Here is a 20551-nt window from a genome sequence, read left to right as displayed (position 1 = left end):
ATGCCTTTCACTCAGCTCCTCCAAATCATTCACTTCCCAAATGCAGGTGGGACAAGACCATCAAGCTCCAGATCTTCTCTACAGGGAAAAATGGCAAGGAGAGTTTCTAATCTTTGGAAGAAGGGGGAGGATATTCCAGAGGAATACAAGGATGGTGTGAAGTCATACGGGGAGAAAATGAGAAGGGCCAAAGCTCAACTAGAACTCCACTTGGCCACAGCCATAAAAGATGATCAAAGAAGCTTCCATAAATATAACAGCAACAAAGGGCCAAGGAGAACCTCCATCCTTTGCTGGATGTGGGGGGAAACACAGTGAGGCAAAGGATAAGGAAAAGGCTGAGAAATTAAATCCCTCCTTTGTCTCAGTGTTTGCTCCCAGGGAAAAAGGGGCAGCACAAGGCGAACACCTCAAGTGGTGTCAGGGGAGGTATAGATTGGATATTAGGGGAATATTCCTTCTTGGAAAGAGCTGTCCAGCCCTGGCACAGCTGCCTGGGGCAGTGGTGGAGTCACCATCCCTGGAGGGATCTCACAGCCATGTGGATGTGGCACTTGGGGACATGGTCAGTGTGATCTTGGCAGTGCTGGGAATGGTTAGACTTGATGTTCTTAGAGGTCTTTTCCGGCCTAGAGAATTCTATGATCCTATATCCAGAGACAAATCACTGCAATGTTATGATGCTTCATGTCTAAATAATATATACTTGGCATTTTTCAGGAGGTTTATATAGCCTCAGCACAGTTGGACTTCAGCTGTAATCACGGAGCACCTGGCTGCACAGTTGGAGGAGTAAAGAAAACTTAAGGCAGTTCAAAACTTCTCTCAACCCATTTTTCTCTGGATGATGGGGGAAGCAGGTCAAGGAGATGCAGAAAGGTTGTGCTGGCACTTGCAAGAACTCTCCTGTTAACTTGAAGTCATTCACCATCCCAGGGAGTCATGTGAACACGGCAACAAATCTCTCCAAAATCACACACCGTGTGATTGCATCAACCCAGTCTGAATCCTTACTTTAACAACCTGTGACTTTATACCATGGCTTAAAGTTATTAATTCCTCAATATTGATTCTGAATCTTTAAAACATTTAACATGTCTCCACAGCCTGGGAGAGCTGGGGGTGCTCAGTCTGGAGATGAGAAGCTCCAAGGAGACCTCAGAGCCCCTTCCAGTGCCTCAAGGGGCTCCAGGAGAGCTGCAGAGGGACTTGGGACAAGGGATGGAGGGACAGGACACAGGGAATGGCTTCAGACTGACTAGATGGGATATTGGGAAGGAATTCCTGGCTGGGAAGTGCTGAGACACTGGCACAGGGTGCCCAGAGCAGCTGTGGCTGCTCCATCCCTGGGAGTGTTCCAGGCCAGGTTGGATGGGATGGGGCTTGGAGCACCCTGAGCTGGTGGAAGATGTCCCTGCCCATAGCAGGAGGATGGAACTAGATGATTTTTAAGATCCTTCCAAGCCAAACCATTCTGTGATTCTATAACATACATGGCTGGCACATGCAAAGTGCCATTCCAATTTAATTTGGGGTAAAATAAGCAGTTTATTTATCTAAGAGATTGATGTATGAAAAAGCAAGAAGGCTAAAACACTTTTAGGGGGGAAAATGTAAACCCCTGCAAGTGGAGAGATCACTGCTCCAGGAAAGTCCAAGGTGACACAGGATCCTTGGTCACTGGGTTAGTAAACACGTCCTGAGGAACATCTGTCTGTGCCAAACCTTGTTATGAGGGATGCAGTTAAGAGAACCTCTCCAGCAGAAACACTTGGTGGAAACTCCAAAAGAGGCAGGACTAAGGAAACAAAAACGAAAGGAAAAACATCTTCCCTTTCCATTAAAGGATTTCACCTTCCAACGTTCCTCTTTGTGAATTCTAACACTGGAACGCACCGAAATCACCAGATAAAATTCCAACTCCAGACACAGGTAAAATTGTATCACGAGGCTAATCTTTTGCCCCAAATGATAACAAATTGTGTGAGCCCTGCTGCAGTCAGAGGTCAGGCACAGCTCCCAAGGAGCACAGAGCCTGGCAGAGCTCCTGCCTGGGAGCTGCACACCTAATAACTCATTTGTGCTGGAACCAAGGAACTTGGGCTCATTTATTTTATCATAAATCATCGTTGGCCAGGGAAGAAAATGAAAATGAAATCCTCCTCACACCAGTGACCCCCGTGCATTTAGCAATCCCAGCTGCCCAATGCCAGGCACGTGGCTGTAGATGGGATCAATAGGGATGGGATGAGACAGCGGCGACACCAGGCCCAGCACAGCCAGGTCGGCCCAGGAGATGATGAATAGCTCTCCATCACCCCCCAGGCCCCTCCCATGCTAACATCTACTATCAGCTTATTTGGGCTGTGATTTATCTTTCTTTTGCTGATCAATAAAGATGAACACAACAGTTGTAAGGATCGATTGCAATTTTTTATCATTTTCAAGGCTGAAGGAGCAGTTCTGACACAAAAACAATATTCTGAGGGGACCTGGTCTGCTGTTTAATTGTGGTTCAAGTGATCAGCTGAGCTGCTAGATATGCCAAGGAGTTTTAATCCTACAGGAGACTCCAGTTATCAAGAAATCATTTGTTATCTTAGCTGAAGTGTTTCTTGGCTCAGATCGCCACTGAAATTCACTCAGATCTTGGTTTAGAGATAAACTTCCCATCATCCACAGATGGAGTTTTGTGTTAGAAGTCCTCCCTGATCCTCAAGGTAAAAGTGCACTGGTCATTTCCCTAAATACAGTCTGGAAATAGTTCTGTCACATCATTTCCTCAGGCTCCACAGAAATACAAATATGCATTATGCACATCCCTGGGAGTGTTCCAGGCCAGGTTGGACAGGGCTTGGATTCTAGAATTCTGCTAACTAAATAAGCCACTAAAATGGTAGCAAATAATCTCACCAAGTTCCTTTTTCTCTTTGATTGAGATCCCTTAGGCATGTGCCCTGTGAAATGGTCTTTGCTTACAGAGTTAGATCCTCCCCACTTTAAAGTCTTATCTGCTGCTGTGGAAGGTGTTCCAAGGGCTGGAGCAGCTCTGCCATGGAGCCAGGCTGGGAGAGCTGGAAGTTAAAGAGAACTTCAATTTTAACTTTAAATCTATCCAATTAGCCCTGAGACATACACAGAGCCACAGAAAATACAAATAATGCTATAATTCAGGCAGAGAAAAACAAGATCTGACCATGAGTAAAAGCATTTTTACCATGTTTGCCCCTGAAATAATCTTCCCTGGAGAAAAAGCAAGAGCAGAAGCTTCTTAAAGAACACATTGTGGAGGAATAAGAGAATTATTTCTCTAGACAGCTCTGATTTCAAAGGTCTGTGTGAGAAAATAAATTCCTCCAGCCCCTGAGAAGGTCACTGTTTTGTCTGCACTGGGACCTCAAAGCACAAGAACATGTTTTACTCTCTGCTGAAAATCTTCAGATTTGCAGGCAGCTAAAGTTCTGAGAGATCTTGTGTCATCCAAACTGATAAAAGATTATCAAAAGAAGCAGGAGAACTTGAGATCCCTCATTTAATTTCACCAGAGATACATCACCTATATGTTCATTACAAATGTGCTGAAAGTGTTTTTACTGCAGCCAGGACTGACTTGGGCATTGAATTTGTTCTTCTAAGCCCTTTAGCTCTTCAAGCCCTGACCAGATTCAATATGAGAGCAACATTCATGCAACCTATTTAATACTTTTTTTTAATTAAATTGAATAGTTATGTAGTTAACAGTTTATTTGACAAAGCAAAAAGACATTTGACTTGCACACAAAAGAGACAAATGTGCCCTTTGCTTCGAGTTAGTGCTGGGAAAGACAAAAATGAGCTCAGCTTGACTTCAGCTCAGCTCAGCACCTGCTCCACCCACCAAAGGAACCGAGAGCTTGGGCTGTTTGGCACCTTTGAGAATCAGGGGAGAATTTTTAATTTAAAGACTTCTTTTCCCTTCTCATCCTCCCCCACAGAAGGACTCAAAGCCTCAGCAGCAAAGATTATCCTGTGCCCTGAAAGGCAAATTGGGAAGTTTTCTTTGCCTCTTTTCAATCCATTTCTGCTGCAGTTAGGCTTTTCTTTTTTTTCCCCTTCCTTAATTGAACTTCTGCCCATTTCATCTCAGTATCTTTAACAAACCCATTTGTGTATGATACGGAGCACTTTGTTTAATCACTGTGTTGACACACAGCCTGAGACCTGAAGGCCTGAAAAGAGAAGACTTCCAGAGCCATAATGAAGTTGTTTCACATATTTTAACCCAAACTCAAGACTGACACAGGTTGCTCCAAGCCCCATCCAACCTGGCCTGGAACACTCCCAGGGATGGAGCAGCCACAGCTGCTCTGGGCACCCTGTGCCAGTGTCTCAGCACCTCCCAGCCAGGAATTCCTTCCCAATATCCCATCTGTTCCTGCCCTCTGGCAGTGAAAAGCCATTCCCTGTGTCCTGTCCCTCCATCCCTTGTCCAAGTCCCTCTCAGCTCTCCTGGAGCCCCTTGAGGCACTGGAAGGGGCTCTGAGGTCTCCCTGGAGCTTCTCTCCTCCAGGTGAGCACTCCCAGCTCTCCCAGCCTGGCTCCAGGGCAGAGCTGCTCCAGCCCTTGGAGCATCTCTGTGGCCTCCTCTGGGCTCAAATTAGACACATGGATTACAAAGAAAATGGCAAAATTGGAAGAAACAAACTTAAAACCTCCAGTCCTGTTTGATCTGTGAAGTTGTCACCAAAACCAGCAAGTGAGCGAGGAGAGAAGGAATTAGGGAAGAAGAAGTAACAAAATGAGGATAATATTATCCACTCTATTGTGCTTACACCCCAGTCCCAAATTATATGGAATTACAGCTTTATAAATATGACCATTTTTATGGCATTTTCAGTTGAATTTACAACTTCTATTTGTCTCTGAATTGATTTTAATAAGCTCTGGAAAGCCAAGCATATAACATCCTACAGAGTCCCAAGTAATGCTGCATCTTCATTGTGCCTCAAAGTGATCTATGGACGGAGTAATCTTTTCTGAAATGTCATCAGCTCAGGCCTGTGCTTGAATTTCTAGACAAGTTATTCTTTATACAAGTTATGACTCCTCTCATTTGATGCAGCTGCTCTATCCAGCCAATTGCTGCAGTTTTAACTCCAGAGATGAAACAAAGGATGTCCAAATCCATATTTAAGCAACTTACATAACACTTCAGACTTCTGCTCTTGTTTCTACATCCTATTATGAGCTCCTTTTTGGATGAGAGGATGGATTGTCTTCATTGGGACTGTCAGCAGAACCCACTGGAGGGACCAGAAAGTTCTCTGTACCTGAAAATAAGGCACTCAGCTTTTAGGAATAGCTATCCAAATGGAGCATCTCTCCATAAAACAATGGTTGCTGCTCAAAACACACAAGTTTTCCAATCCTGAACTGCAGCATTAAAGGACCTTCAGGGAAGCAGCCAACAGATCCCTCCATGAGAGACTTTGACCATGTAACTAAGATGACCAGGACCACTCAAAAATAGAGACTAACGGTGCATGGGCAGGTCAGGGGATGTCATTTCATAGCAGAGGAGAAATTTTGATGTGCTAGGAGCAAGAGAAGTAGCTGCAAGGCAGGGAGAGAGCAGAAGGACTGAAAGAGAAGCCTCCCAATTAAAAAGAAACTCAGGCAGCAATCTGGGATCCTGGACTAAGCCTACAGAGGACATCTGGATAAGGAAGTTCAGACTCAGACTGATTATCAGGATTTTGGTGGAGTTTGCTTAGAGCTCCCTATTTCCTGTGTTGGCTCAACTTCAAGTGTAATTCCCTCTCTCTTCTGCCTTTATAGAACCTCATTTCCCCCTTATGTCCAGGAAGAAACTTGCTCAGGACCAGACTGTCCCTCTGACAGAACAGATGTCTGAACTGTTAGGGACTGAAAGGAGGATTTTGGACACCCATGTCACCATGGACCTGTTTTTACAGAGGGGTAGAAAAGCAAACAGATACCCTGAAGATGCCACAGAAAGAGACAGGACTATGATCCCCTCAAAAACCCCTGGGCTGGTGGGAGGTGTCCCTGCCCAATGCAGGGGTTGGAACTAGATCATCTCTAAGGTCCTTCCTAACCCAAACCAGTCTGGAATTCTCTGAAACAAAGGAGCAACACATGCTGGATCTGGGCAAATGCTCTCCAAGAAGACAATTCACTTCCCATCACTGCTGGATTCCACGACACGTGTGTTTGCCCAAGATTATTCATTCAGTGTGCAGCAAGTGAGGCAAAGTCTTTAACTCAGTTATCAGCAGAAAACAGGGGAAATAGTGTATTCTTTGACCTTTTCTTTTGAATTTCCAATTCTGTTTTTCAGGCACCACTAACTAATACCTTTAACTGCAACTGTTAATGTCTCTGAAGTTTCTCCTGAGTTATGCTTCACTTCACTCTTCTGCCCTGGTAGAACATCGATCTCTAATTTGTTAACACTCAGAGCTGCCAAAGAAAATGAAAACCTTTGTGAAAAGGACAAATCTATTCAAAGTTCTTACAGCTATTCAGCCAAGCAGCTAATCTGCATGTAATTGTAGCACTGTTGTTAATACAAATGTGCTCAGAGATCTACGTGGAAATGCACAACTACATTTACGTCTCCTCCTGATGCCAAGATGCCTCATCTGAGTGGCTCCTGTTTATAATTTGCCCTCTCAGCCTCACCCCTTTCCCTGCATTCTCCCCAAGGTTCCAGTGGGTATTATTCCTCCAGGATTTTGCCCCCTAAAATGGCACATGGACACCTAATGCCATGGTCTGGTTGGACTTCATGATCTCAGAGGTCTTTTCCAACCTGACTGTGATTCTATGTTGTGGTATCTCCAGCCTTGGAGGTCACCAAAGATCTGACTGGACAAACCCCTCCTAATCTCCTCTGTCTCAGTGCTGCTGCTGCTCTGAGCAGGTGGTTGGACCTCCCAAGGCTCCTTTCAGCCCAAATAACTCTATAAATATGTAAACTTGGAGTCAGCAATAGATCTGATATCAGAATGAAAATCTGGTTTGGCTTGTAGCTGTGCAATCTGCTCTGCAGCTGGATGTGACATTCATCTTGTGGCACAAGCCCAACATAAAGAATCACAGATTAGCTCCATCTTCTCTCAAAGAAATGGAAAGTAGCTGAGTTGAGCTCTGTTTATTAGATCTCCCACTCTCACTGCTGCTTAGATTGGCTGCCTTGGGGCACAATGAGTGCAAGATTACCATTTTCTCAACAGCACAATACTAATACTTCTGCAGCAGCTCTCAAGAGACCAGGAATAAAGTTCTTAGAAGCAGCTCTAAACATTCTGTCCCTCTCCATACAGCAGCCCTGGCAGCAGTGTCACCACTCAGGCCTGTGCCTGCCCCTCCAACACAGCTTCAACAAGTTCTGACTGTGATTTTCTGAGCTGACAGCACAATTTTTCTCAGGGAACTGTCTCAGGAGAGAGGCACTGACACTACTGCCCCTCTGCTCTGCTCCGGTGAGACTCCACCTGGAGTGCTGCATCCAGCTCTGGGGTGCTCAGCACAGGAAGGACATGGACCAGTCTAGAGGAGGCACCAAGATGGACAGAGGGATGGAGCAGTTCTGCTCTGAGGAGAGCAGGGAGGTTGGACCAGATGAGCCACTGTGGTCCCTTCCAGCCTGGCTGATCCTGGGAAAGGTTGAGAGAATGGAACAATTGAGGTATTAAAACATAAGTGCCCTCAGCATCCTTTACAACCTCCTAGTGGGAAAAGGCACTTGTCACTAGGACCAGATCAGGAACTGCACTTATTGTTGTAAACCACAATATTCAGATTTTCCATTATTTTCACTTCATAATTTTTCACTGCCTGTTGGTGCATATTTTCCTGAGCCTGTTACAAGACACGACAATGAGGATGCTCCAAGGGCTGGAGCAGCTCTGCCCTGGAGCCAGGCTGGGAGAGCTGGGGGTGTCCACCTGGAGAAAAGAAGCTCCAGGGAGACCTCAGAGCCCCTTTCCAGTGCCTCAAGGGGCTCCAGGAGAGCTGCAGAGGGACTTGGACAAGGGATGGAGGGACAGGACACAGGGAATAGCTTCCCACTGCCAGAGGGCAGGGACAGATGGGATATTGGGAAGGAATTCCTGTCTGGGAGGGTGGTGAGACACTGGCACAGGTTGCTCAGAGCAGCTGGGGCTATGCGCCAGGCCAGGTTGGATGGGGCTTGGAGCAGCCTGGGCTGGGGGAGGTGTGTCTGCCCAGGGCAGGAGGTGAGACTGGATGGTGTTTAAGGTCCTTCCAACCCAAACCATTCTGTGATACACAGACTGAAGAATGACTTTGATCACTCCCACCAAAGTCCTCGTGCTTTGGTCAGACCAACACACCTTGTTCTGGATACTGCTGACACAGAAACTGTCAGTGATGGAATCTCTTTGCATCACTGCCAGGTGAAAAGGTTCTGCTGATGTCAGGATGGGCAGGTGAGTGAACAGGAGGTGAATATGGAGAGATCATCTGTCACTGTGCAAAGTCCATGGCCCATTTCAAACCACCCATGAGGTAACAAGGCAGAAAAGTCTTTCAATCACAAAATATCAACTGTCTGACAACTGATGCTGCACAACAAAAGCAAAACTGTAAAAAACTACCTATCAGTAACAGGTTTTAGTGATGATGAAGCAGCTCAAATACTTCAAGGATGGTCTTTTGCAGCTGCTTTGAGCACCACGTGCAAACAGTGAGGAAACATCAGGACTGGTGCAACAAAAAACACTGAGGAGATCAAAATTCCTAGGTGAAAAATAATGTATGGATTTGTTTGGATGACTGATAAGCACCCGAATCCAAGGAAACTCTGTTTTACACTCAAGCTAGACTGAGAACTCTGCTCGTGTTTAGTGAGGCAAGAAAGGAAACGAGCTCTGAGCATGTTTAAATCAAACTAATGTGAGAGTTCTTCAATGCTCTTACAACAGAGGGTCCCAGCAGTGCCATTCTGCAGGAAACTGCCTGCTGAAGGACAAGCAGCACTGAGGCAGGTGAGCTTCTCCCTCAGCAATCAAAATCCAAAGCCAGAGCCTATAGAAAAGAGACTAAGAACCTCAGCAGGGCACAGTGTCATTATTAGCACCAAACACATTGATTCGGAAGCAAAAAAAGTGGTTGAATTGCTCTCAACAAGGCACAAAATTCCTAGAGTTGGATGATACACGAGGCCAAATCATTCAAATGCAGATTGGTACAAACATTCATAATTTATAGCTATGTTTTGTGACCTCTAAAGATGATTCCCACTATTTACTGGGCTCCTTTTCCCTGCATTCTCCACAGGTTCTGTTTATTCCTCCTACCCATTTCAATCTCCCTCCTGCAGTGCTCGGTGCATCTTTCCAGCAGGAGATGTTATTCTGCCTTCCAACCATCCCACAGGTATTTAGTGTATGTTGTGTCCCACCTGTGTCTGTTCTCCCACTGTCATCTCAATTTTCCCTTTCCATTTTAAGTGATTCCTTGTGCTGTACTGTATTTCTCCAGACATCCACAGCCTTTCACCTCTCCCTCATTAGTCTGAAGAGATTCAGAGTTGCAAACACACTCTGTGTTACACAGAGTCCTCTCCCATCGTATCCATTTGTTTGGGAATTGGTGGGAACACCAAATCTGTCCGTGTAGCTCTACTAATCCCTCTAGCTGTGCTGGTATTATCAGAGTATCACAGTATGTTAAGGGGTTGGGATGGAGCTTAGAGATCCTCCAGCCCCAACCCCCTGGGCAGGGACACCTCCCACCAGAGCAGGTTGCTCCAGGCTTTATCCAACCTGGCTTTGGTATTTGTCTCTTAGGATGGGATTCGTTCCTGGAGTGTTCCAGGCCAGGTTGGATGGAGCCTGGAGCAACCTGGGGTAGTGGAAGGTGTCCTTGCCCATGACAGGGGGTGGAACTAGAGTATCTTGAAGGTCCCTTCCAACCCAAACCATCCTGGGATATACAAATTCAGACCAACTTCTCTTTGGCAAACACTGTTACACACTTGTATTATATCTATGTAACACATAACAACTGAGAGAAGAGTTACACACAGGAGCTCTTTTCAAACTACCAGAAATCCAACCACAATCACTTATAACTCTCCTTCATTCCTCAAAGCCACAGGTCTGGCAGGATAAATTATAGCTCTGTATTGATTACACACCTGCCTGGTAATATATAGACTTGTACGTTTGGATTTTGGCATTTTATTTATGTAACATTGTCACAGAAACACTGAATGTTCTTCAGAGCCGTAAGGGACCCACAAGGACCACTGAGCACAACTCCTGACCCTGCCCAGGACATCCCTGATAATCACACCCTATCCCTGAGAGCACTGGCCAAAAAAGTGTGTATTATAGAGTATGGGAGCACTGAGAATGAACTTGATATAGGCAAAATCTTTTCTCCCTCCACAATACCAAAGGGACTCTTCAAAGCTCTCACAGCTTTGATTTGGTCAACTGTCTCAAACCCAGCATGGGAAAAACATCCCTTTTGCTATTCTAAGATCTGGAAATACCTTGTAGGGACAACACTTTCAGGCACAGGGTGCATTGTTGGGGTGTCCTGTGCAGAGCCAAGAGTTGGACTCCATGGTCCTTATGTGTCTCTTCCAGCTCAGGATCTCTGATTTTACATCCTTGTAAGCTACTGAATGTCACAGCAGATCACCTATTCCAAGCCCTCAGCTCCAACTACACCACGTTGCTCAGAACCTTGTCCAGCTGAGTCTTGAGCACCTCAAAGGATGTTCCTCATTCTGTGGAAATACCTGTGCCCGATGGATCAGGCCACCAGGAATTGTATTTATGGCACATGAACACCGAAACTCTCAATTTATCTCCAATTTCTTAAAGCCTCAACAAGAAAGGAAGTTAAAATCCTCCCAACAAACTCAGAACCACCCAAAAACAGGTTCGTGTGGCTGAAAACCTGTTTTAATTGCATCTGCTCAAGTAAAAAGACATCAAATGTTCCCTCAAATATTGTCAATAAATCCTTGTTGTGTCAACCACAGGTAAAACTCCCACTTCAAAAATATTCCCCACATTGCATGGTACAAACACACAGAGCATTTTACACTTGATTTTCCACTATAAAAGCACAGGTCTTGCAAGGACTTTTCAGTTTTTTTCACAAGTTCTTTCAATTTTACAAGCATCTGAAATCATCCCTTGTCAGTTCGTGGCAACAACTCAAAGCAAAGAAATTCATTGAAGTTCTCTGCATTTAAAAGGGTCAATTTCTGCTTTTGAAAACGTGGTTTTTAAAGAAAAACCTTCTTATTTTCTAACAAAAGGAAGTCCAACCCCCACTATTACCCAATAATTCATCTCACCTATACACAGCAACACTTTGTTTTGCTCAGTTGAGATCCTATGAAAGGCTTGTCTGCTCAGCCTCAAGAGCTTCTCAAGTCATCAACATTCTGCACATTATTTTAAACATATAATTAAAGAAAGTTTCAAGAAATTAAGTGACAGAAGCAGCAGTAAACTCTTCAGAAGGAAGGAAGATCATGAAAGCTGTTTGAAAGGTGCAATGAATACAGTCTGGGCTGGATTCATTTCATGGGGAGTGTTTGGTTGGCAATGAGTTAGTTGGAAGTGTGAAGGCAAAAAAGACTGAACCTATTCACTGGGATTAAAGGGACAAGACAGTGAAGATAGTAACAATTTTGCCTATGAACACACCAAACTGAACAGCTCCAACTACAGGAAATGACACCAAGGTGTCCTGAGTAAGGACAGACAGAGCTCCCAAGGGTCTGACACACAGGGTGGGAATGTCACTCCCTGAAAAAGAGGTTCCTGGAGCTCTGAGTTCAGACTGTGGCTCCTCTCTTAATCCAAAACAATCTCCTTTTCTCCTTAGAGAATCACAGGATGGTTTGGATTGGAAAGAACCTTAAACACCATCCAGTCCCACCCCCTGCCCTGGGCAGGGACACCTCCCACCAGCCCAAGCTGCTCCAAGCCCCATCCAACCTGGCCTGGAACACTCCTAGGGATGGAGCAGCCACAGCTGCTCTGGGCACCCTGTGCCAGTGCCTCAGCACCTCCCAGCCAGGAATTCCTTCCCAGTCTCCCACCTGTCCCTGCCCTCTGGCAGTGGGAAGCCATTCCCTGTGTCCTGTCCCTCCATCCCTTGTCCAAGTCCCTCTGCAGCTCTCCTGGAGCCCCTTGAGGCACTGGAAGGGGCTCTGAGGTCTCCCTGGAGCTTCTCTTCTCCAGGTGGACACCCCCAGCTCTCCCAGCCTGGCTCCAGGGCAGAGCTGCTCCAGTTCCACATCCTCCTGCTGTTGGTGCCCAGAGCTGGAGCAGCACTGCAGGTGGATCTCACCTGAGCAGGGCAGAGGGGGAGAATCACCTCTCCCTCTTACACCTCATTGAACAATTCCAAGCTTCCACAAAAGATCATTTGGGCATGTTATGTTCCCTTCCAGCATTACCTGCTGAATAAAAACTCACACAACTGAGACCCATGGGGAGATGGCAATGAGAAAAAGAGTGAAAATCTCCATAATACTCTCATAATCCCAAAAGCCACAGAGACATCCAGCACCTAATGCAGCTGTAAATCCCACAAAGTAGGGTTTGCTGGAAACTAATGCATGAGATATCATTCACCACAATCCACAACTGCCTCTAATATATACTTTTGTAACCTGCATTATGCTGTTTCGAGGCACTAAACAGCAATCCACGTGCAGCAATAACTGCCCCATATGAAAAACAACCATATCTGATATGAAAAGATGAAATGTGTTCAGAAATGCAACTGTTGTGCACACCTGTTGGACAAGTTATGCCAGAAAGGAGTAAATAGCAACTCCAAATCACACCTTCAGTTTCCAGACATGTTGCTGAACAAAATGGTTAATAGAAAAGATTTCAATTCTTACTCACTTCTCTAGACACTAAACTGTGTGATATCTCTGTCCATAGCATCTATCAGAGAATTCACGGGTTGTTTAGGGGTTGGGATGGAGCTCAGATATCACCCAGCCCCAACCCCTACCCTGGGCAGGGACACCTCCCACCAGAGCAGGTTGCTCAAGGCTCATCCAACCTGGAATGAAACACTGCCAGGGTTGGGGCAGCCACAGCCTCCCTGGGCAACCTGGGACAGTGTCTCACCTCCCTCACAGCAAAAACTTCTTCCTCATATCTAATCTCAATTCCCTCTTTCCATTTCTCCCCATTGCTCCTTGTCCTGTCCCTGCAGCTCCTACCCAAGAGTCTCTCTGCAGTTTCCCTGGAGCCCCTTCAGCTCCTGGCAGGAATTCACTGACAAAGTGGGATCTGGGTGATTCCACTGTTTTTCCCTTGCTTGGAGAAACTGAAGCAATGAATAAATGGTGAATTTCCCAGGGCATGAAAGAGCAGGAGTTCCAGTTAGACACTGGCACAGGTTGTTCAGAGAATCTGCGGCTGCTCCATCCCTGGGAGTGTTCCAGGCCAGGGTGGAAGGGGCTTGGAGCAGCCTGGGCCGGGGGGAGGTGTCCTTGCCCATGGCACAGGGATGGAACTAGGTGATCTTTAAGGTCCATTCCAACCCAAACCATTCCAGGATTCCATGAGGTACTGAAATCCATAGGAAGCTTGGCACAAACAGCATCTGAGCTGGCATGGAGCAACAATTATCTGCAATGCTTTTAAAGATACATATGGTATCAACCACCAAAAAATATCCTGTATTATTGTCTCGGTCTATGAGGAACAAGGAATTTAAGTCGATAATACATAGACAATAATTTCTGTTGCAGGAGAAACAACTTTAAATTGGATTAAAGTGATACCAGATACTAAAAACCAGTAAAATTTTATTAAGGTAGGATATTTAAAAAAATCCTATTAGTTTCTGAGGATTAGACATATGGTTGAATTCCTCTGTATGGCTCATTTGAATTTGCTTCCTAATTACCACAGCTCTGTTTGGGTGTTTTCCTGTGCATGAATCCATATTCCAGTTTGGTGACACCAAGGGTTAAGCCCTCTGAGGTGGGGAAGACATGAAGATTTCCGAAGAGGCAGGAGAGCATCTCCCATTTCAAACACAAGATTATCCTCCTGATTTCTAAAGAAAAGGCCTTTGGAGGCACAGCAATCTGCATGTGAATAAAAACACCCAGAGAAGCCACAGCTCTGGGTAGAAACAGTTTTTTGCTTCAAAAGGCCTGAGATGAGCAACTTTCAACCCTCTCTGACAGGCTAAACTAGGACTGAACACATTCCCAGCCTGGCAGAGCATCTCTGCCCCTGTCCCAGTTCTGAGGGGTCACTGATACTTCTGCTGGGGCAACATCCCAACTAAAAGCAGGAGGAAAATCAGCCCCTGCACAGCAGATCTAGAGCTACTTCTGTTACCAGACACAGATCCCATAAACAGGGTGGAAAACAGTTAAATCAGGATTAAAAAAGAGAAGAAACTTCAAGCTTAGAAGGATTGGTGCAAAAATGACAAGTTATTTTTCCAGGAAGGATCTCACGAATACAGAAACTCAGTGCCACCTATTTCATCTCTTCTGAAGGAATGGGGTGTCAGGGCTTTTAAAGAAATCTGAGTAATGCCCAAGACAAATTGGTTTTGCTCTTTAAAGCAAACACTTGGCTGAAAGGAAGTTGTCACTTGAGTTGTCACGAAGTCCATTACCCTGTTTTTCTTTCTCCTCTCCTATTTTCTCCAACTCTCTTCCTACAAACCACCCTGATCATCCTGTTCCTTCTCCCTCCTTTAAAGTCACTATTTTAGAACACAGAAAAATACAGAATTTTGCTACAAGGGGCTGGAGAGGGACTCTGTTGGGAACTGCAGTGATAGGACAACGGGTAATGGGTTCAAACTGAAGGAGGGAAAGTCTAGGTTGGATGTGAGAAAAAAGTTTTTGCTGTGAGGGTGGTGAGACACTGGCCCAGGCTGCCCAGGGAAGCTGTGGCTGCCCCAACCCTGGCAGTGTTTCATTCCAGGTTGGCTAAAGCCTTGAGCAACCTGCTCTGGTGGGAGGTGTCCCTGCCCAGGGCAGCGGGTGGGACTAGAGAATCTGTAAGGTCCATTCCAACCCCTAAATTCTATGATTCTATGAAAGCACAGGGAACAAAACAAGTGAAAAAAGACACTGATCTGTATTCCACTTTTTGTTTTTCACATCTAATGGTCATCCTGCCCAAAACCAAAGAGAACAAAGACCAATTTAATAGAGTCTATATAAGAAATCATCTATATAAGAAAGTATATCTAAGAAAGGAATATAAGAATATATTACAAATATAAACAAGTTCAAGGAAAAATATTTCCATCAAATTCTGAGGAATCTGAAAGAGACTGAAGGATCATTCCTGTGGAATTATTCCATATATATATAACCAGTGCATTCTCTAGGAGGTAGTCGAAACATTCAGGGTTTTACTTCTCAGGTGACTCAATTCAGAGTCACAGCAGTTTCTAAATAGGTTACCCTGACAAAGAAGTCCCACAAACTACCTCCCTGAGCGTGGCTTTAATAGAGTGTTAACTTAGCACAGGATTTGTTCCCAAACTTCAGCTTCTGCAAGGGAAGGTGGTGGGAGGAGGGAACAGACCCTGGTGAAGTGAAAGCTGCTTATTCATTAACTCCCCATATGTTAAAACATTTTGCCATCTCCTATGCAAAGTGATAAACACAGTTTTTAACATTCACATGACAAATTACTTCAGTCGCTTCCATTTTGCCTACGAACAGAATTCTCCCTCCTGCTCCTTAAGAAGGGGAGAAGCACAGATGAAAGAATCCATGAAAACAGACCAGACAGGATCACTGGAGGTGGCCGAGACGTGTTTGCCTTCAGCTGCTTTGTATTCCTCAAAGTGAGCTGTGCTGCATGAACAACCTCGTTAGGATCCTGCAGGAGCTCCCCTGGGACACCCATCCCGTGGGAGATGTGTGCTGCACACACAGGCAGGTCCTGCTCACTGGGATTCCCAGCCCTCCCATCACACAGAGGGAAAGCATCACCCAGCTCTCCTCCCAACATCCTTTCAGAGCTGCACCAATGCTTCTGGACTGCTTTGGTTTCAGTGGTGCCTGAGATGTTGGAATCACAGGATTGTGTGGGTGGAAAGGGACCTTAAAGTCCAAAGGGCAGGGACAGGTGGGATATTGGGAAGGAATTCCTGGCTGGGAGGTGCTGAGGCACTGGCACAGGGTGCCCAGAGCAGCTGTGGCTGCTCCATCCCTGGAGGGTTCTAGGCCAGGCTGGATGGGGCTTGGAGCAGCCTGGGCTGGTGGGAGGTGTCCCTGCCCAGGGCAGGGGGTGGAACTGGATAATCTTCAAGGTCCCTTCAATCCAAACTACTCCATAATTCTATAAACACATCCCTGCTCCAGGACTATGAGCTATCAGTTTCCATCCAGAACATCACCCCTAGGTCTTCTGAAAAAACCCTTGAACTAGTCATCTTTTTTCCCAAACTAAAACTACCAAAAATCCAACACCTTCCTAAACTCTTGTTTTGCACACACTGGAGAAGTCAAAAAGAGACTGCAAACAACCTGTGTGAAAGTAGTGGTTACACATTCAAAGTTATCAGGAGTCTCATTGCCCAGAGGGAAAAAAAAAGCCTGGAATATTAGTTATCACACTCTTTGTTGTTCTCCACAAAGACTCACATCCAGAATGGCAAACTAATCTATAACCAAACATTCAGAGAAACATCAATCCCTTCTATTCAATGTGGAACAACTCCTCATTTTGTTGTTAAGCAGCATTTCAGCACTGCCATTGATTGGGTGTGGGATAGTGAGGGATGAGACTCAACCAGGTATTGCTCAGGGTGAACATGAACCTCTCTGCAATTTTGCTGCCCTTAGGAAAATAATATAAGGGTGAGGTGTGTGTTTAATAAAAAACATCTTAGCTACTTAGTCCTAAACTGTAAATAAAAGATTATGAGGAGAAAAAATATGAAATAAGGCTGAAACTCAATTGTTGTGGCTCAGCAAGATACAGAGGCAAAGCATTAATGCAGCAAAGGCTCCAGCTCAGGCTGTCACTCAGGTGCAGGTTTCAGATATTGAAATTGGTAGCAAGTTTCCTAATCTCAACCTGCCAGGCAAGGAGCCTTCAACAAAAGCTCAATCCCCCAAACAGAATGGAATTTGAAGAGAGAAATTTTCTACTATTGGCAAGAGGAAGGAAGATCACAGGTTGGGCTGACAGCTTTATTATGCTAAAGTGACAAAAACATTACGCTCTGGTCAGTGCTAAAAAGGGTGGTTTGCATGAGGAAAATGGAAATACAAAGCACTGGCAAAGTCTGATGAACTCCTGCTTTTATCTCCCTGCTGCAGCACATGAGCTCAGACACAGGAAAGTCTCTTGGCCCAAGTGTAAAATGAGAAATGAATATATCTTGATTTTCTCCTCAGCGATTTGGGGGAACTGAAAGAACTTGTTGTCGCAGCTGAATATCCATTTAGAGAAGCAAAGACACCACAAACTTCCCAGAAATAACACAATTCATTACCACTGATATGATATGGCATTGGGCAGAATCCATCAAAGGGAAGCTTTAATGTGTTTTATTGCTTCTATCAGAAAAGTGTTTGGCAAGAGAGTTAATGTATTGATAGAAAGTGTGTGTCTGCATACACATATGTGTTTATGTGACAGGGGAGGGAGAGGCAGAGAAACTCAGAGCCAGGCAGATAGAAACAGGGCAAAACAATGGGATGGGAGGGATGACCTAGCTCCAGCCCCTGCCATGGGCAGGGACACCTTCCATTAGACCTCCCAGCCAGGAATTCCTTCCCAATATCCCATCTAGTCAGTTTGAAGCCATTCCCTGTGTCCTGTCCCTCCAGGCCTCATCCCAAGTCCCTCTGCAGCTCCCCTGGAGCCCCTTGAGGCACTGGAAGGAGCTCTGAGGTCCCACTGGAGCTTCCCTTCTCCAGGTGAACACCCCCAGCTCTCCCAGTCAGGCTCCAGGATATGTGTGTGCAGAGATATATATTTACTTGATATGGAAAGGGAGAGAGAGAGAAACAGAGACAAAGAGACACAAGACAAAACCACTGGGAGTATCTGAAAAAGACAAGTAGGAATGATGGAACCAGTTTCCCCTCAAACCATGGATATTCAGAGACTGCTAGAGCTAATTCCATGTCTTCATGGGGACAAGGACACGAAGCTTGCTGAGCTTTCCCTGCCTCTCCCTGAGGTGCTCAGTATAATACCATCAGCCAAAATAATTCCCTACTTTGCTGGGTCCAGCCTCAAGTCTCCAAACTCTGCACCTACACCCCTGCTGGTCATGGAAGAGGTGGAGGAACGCAACACCCACATGGGGAAAATAAGCATGTTTGCTCTATTAAATACAAACTTCTGAACACACGAGGTGAGAGCAGAATCATCCCCTGCTTATGAAATTCTTGCTGATACAGTCGTGGGAGATCACGAAAAGCAAACAGGCTGATAACTCAAAACAAATAAGAGGCGAAAAAAAATCTTGAAATCACTAAAATGTGTTGCAGGGAATGAAAACATTGGTGGTTATTATCCTGCTTTATCACAGTGCCCTCTGTTATCTACATCTTGCAAACTCCAGTTTACAGAAAACCCAACAAACAGCTTCTGATTGTTCAGTTGTTGAGATCTGAAAAGGTAAACAAGGCTCTGAGGCACCTGAACAACTGTGGGACTCGCACTGTTGGCACCTGAGCACTTCTGTTGCTTACAAACACCTCCAAAAAGCCAATTCTTGGCTGGAAGCTGAGCCTCAGCTCCTTAGCTCAGCACTGGGGCTATCACTGCAAAGCATGTTGGGCCATTCTAAGCCTTGAATAGAAAAAAGGAAGAGATCATTAAGTTATAATTTCCCCACACAATCGGTCTAAGCATTTCCTACCAACAGGATTAGGCTGAATACAAGCTCCCAGAATAAAGCTGCTCAGCAGTCAGGATGGCAGTTTAGTGTCTAGTAAATTTGATTTCCCTGAAAATCCTGACACATCATAATAGCAAAATCCTATTTACTGTAGCAAGCAGGATGGATAATACTATTTAACACCTGGTATAGTATGTGCCATCAGCTCAGAGCTTTGTGCTCTGTGTGCTCATCTTACCTTAAGGTTAATGCTCCTTGACAGCCAACATGGTAAGGAGAATCCCCAAATTAAGTGCCCAACTCAGGATTTGCAAATCCTTCCTCAGCGTTTAAGTCGTGAAAGAAACGGATGCAGATAAGTGTATCACATTCCCTGAACTTAATGTCTGTATTCTCAGGCTCAGATCTGGCACTCAGCCCTGGCTGGTGGAGGATTCTCCCCACACAAAGGCCACTGCACTCACCCAGGCCACGTGGAGAGATGATGGAATGGGCAAAGAACTATCCCAGGGCAGCAACTTGCTAACTGTTAAAACTGAGTGCATCCAACATAACACTGACAGCTCCACACGCTAACAGAATTGTAGAAACATGGAATTGTTCAGGTTGGAAAAGCCCTCTAAGACCATCAAGTCCAACTGCTCCCTCAGCACTGCCAAGGCCCCAGCTAAACCATGTCTTCAAGTGGGTGGAGAAGGATACCAATTTACACCAGCCCTGCCAACAGGTTATTTCTCTTCGTGCTTGGGTTGCTCTTGTGATTTTGGGTTAATGTTGTCCTTGTAGGACTCAACCCATGTGCTTACACTGCCTTTTGGTGTGGGTGGAGAACAGCTGGAGGTGGAACTGCCTCAGCCTCTTGACTGCTCAGAGTGACTAATTTTTCCAGAGGGATCCTTTCCCAGGGATGGCCACTGAAGCAGAGAACCCCAAACTGCCAGTTATTTTGCTCCTCAGTAACTAAGTCATGGACTGGAGGTTCAGCACAGCTTGGTGCATGCAGCCTCCTCCTGAGTGGTGCCAGAGCCAACTGAGAGTTCTGCAGAGACTCTAAAACAGCATTTATAAAGATCTGTTTTTATATAGCTGCAGGTATTAGGAATCAAATTATTATCTGCAGTTTGTCTGAAGCACTCGAGACTTTGGAACTCTCTCCTAGAATCACAGAAGTATTTGGGTTGGAAAAGCTCTCTGAGATCATTGAGTCCAACCATTCCCAGCACTGCCAAGGCCACCACTGACCATGTCCCCAACTGCCACATCCACAAGGCTGTGACACCCCTCCAGGGATGGTGACCCTGGGCAGCTGTGCCAGGGATGGACAACACTTTCCATCAAGGAATTTTCCCAATATCCAACCTAAATGTCCCCTGGCATAGTTCAAGGTCTCTCTGAGATCATTGAGTCCAACCATTCCCAGCACTGCCAAGGCCACCACTGACCATGTCCCCAACTGCCACATCCACAAGGCTGTGACACCCCTCCAGGGATGGTGACCCTGGGCAGCTGTGCCAGGGATGGACAACACTTTCCATCAAGGAATTTTCCCAATATCCAACCTAAATGTCCCCTGGCATAGTTCAAGGTGTTGCCCCTTGTCCTGCCCCTTGTTCCCTGGGAGCCTGACCCCACCCCACCTGGCTGCACCTCCTGGCAGGAGGTGCAGAGAGCAGAAGGT

General features: G+C 45.6%; 1 protein-coding gene across 1 annotated transcript in view; it reads right to left on the bottom strand.

The window, feature by feature from the left end:
* CHCHD3 (coiled-coil-helix-coiled-coil-helix domain containing 3) overlaps window positions 1-20551 on the bottom strand; it is a gene marked incomplete at its 5' end in the record, with an annotated part of 106946 nt that overhangs the window by 23669 nt on the left and 62726 nt on the right. The window lies entirely within an intron of this gene.

The sequence above is a fragment of the Acanthisitta chloris genome, unplaced genomic scaffold, assembly GCF_000695815.1.
Source record: "Acanthisitta chloris isolate BGI_N310 unplaced genomic scaffold, ASM69581v1 scaffold7613, whole genome shotgun sequence".
Lineage (NCBI taxonomy): Eukaryota > Metazoa > Chordata > Aves > Passeriformes > Acanthisittidae > Acanthisitta > Acanthisitta chloris.
The sequence above is the reverse complement of the archived record's forward strand: the minus strand, read 5'-3'. Positions and strand labels throughout refer to the sequence as shown.